We start from the raw sequence: 1,547 nt of genomic DNA, 5'->3' as shown, positions 1-1,547 counted from the left end.
TATTGATCTATCTCTATAGATCTTGATAACCAATATGTAAGCAGCTTCACCGAGGTCTTTCATTGAAAAATTCTTATGCAAGTATCCTTTTATGCTATCCAGAAATTATGTATCATTTCCAATCAACAATATGTCATCCACATATAATATTAGAAATTCTAAAGAGCTCCCACTGACATTCTTGTAAATACAAGCTTCTCCAAAAGTCTGTATCAAACCATTTGCTTTGATCACACTATCAAAACGTATATTCCAACTCCGAGAGGCTTGCACCAGTCCATAAATGGATCGCTGGAGCTTGCACACTTTGTTAGCACCTTTTGGATCGACAAAACCTTCTGGTTGCATCATATACAACTCTTCTTTAAGAAATCCATTAAGGAATGCAGTTTTGACATCCATTTGCCAAATTTCATAATCATAAAATGGGCAATTGCTAACATGATTCAGACAGACTTAAGCATCGCTACGGGTGAGAAAGTCTCATCATAGTCAACTCGTTGAACTTGTCGAAAACCTTTCGCAACAAGTCAATCTTTGTAGACAGTAACATTCGTCCAGCCTTCTTCTTTAAGATCCATTTATTTTCTATGGCTTGCCGATCATCGGGCAAGTCCACCAATGTCCACACTTTGTTCTCATACATGGATCCCATCTCAGATTTCATGGCCTCAAGCCATTTTGCCGAATCTGGGCTCATCATCACTTCCTCATAGTTCGTAGGTTCATCATGGTCTAGCAACACGACTTCCAGAATAGGATTACCGTACCACTCTGGTGCGAACCATACTCTGGTTGACCTATGAGGTTCGTGTTGGAAATATGCCCTAGAGGCAATAATAAATTAGTTATTATTATTATATTTCCTTGTTCATGATAATCGTTTATTATCCATGCTATAATTGTATTGATAGGAAACTCAGATACATGTGTGGATACATAGACAACACCATGTCCCTAGTAAGCCTCTAATTGACTAGCTCGTTGATCAATAGATGGTTACGTTACCTGACCATGGACATTGGATGTCGTTGATAACGGGATCACATCATTAGGAGAATGATGTGATGGACAAGACCCAATCTTAAGCCTAGCACAAAGATCGTGTAGTTCGTATGCTAAAGCTTTTCTAAAGTCAAGTGTCTTTTCCTTAGACCATGAGATTGTGCAACTTCCAGATACCGTAGGAATGCTTTGGGTGTACCAAACGTCACAACGTAATTGGGTGGCTATAAAGGTGCACTACGGGTATCTCCGAAAGTGTCTGTTGGGTTGGCACGAGTCGAGACTGGGATTTGTCACTCCGTATAACGGAGAGGTATCTCTGGGCCCACTCGGTAGGACATCATCATAATGTGCACAATGTGACCAAGGGGTTGATCACGGGATGATGTGTTACGGAACGAGTAAAGAGACTTGCCGGTAACGAGACTGAACAAGGTACCGGGATACCGACGATCGAATCTCGGGCAAGTATAATACCGCTAGACAAAGGGAATTGTATACGGGTGTCGGTGTCAAAACTGGCGGATCTCGGGTAGGGGGTC

Source organism: Triticum dicoccoides, unplaced genomic scaffold, assembly GCF_002162155.2.
Source record: "Triticum dicoccoides isolate Atlit2015 ecotype Zavitan unplaced genomic scaffold, WEW_v2.0 scaffold115239, whole genome shotgun sequence".
Taxonomy (NCBI): Eukaryota; Viridiplantae; Streptophyta; class Magnoliopsida; order Poales; family Poaceae; genus Triticum; species Triticum dicoccoides.
This window is presented reverse-complemented; position numbering follows the sequence as displayed.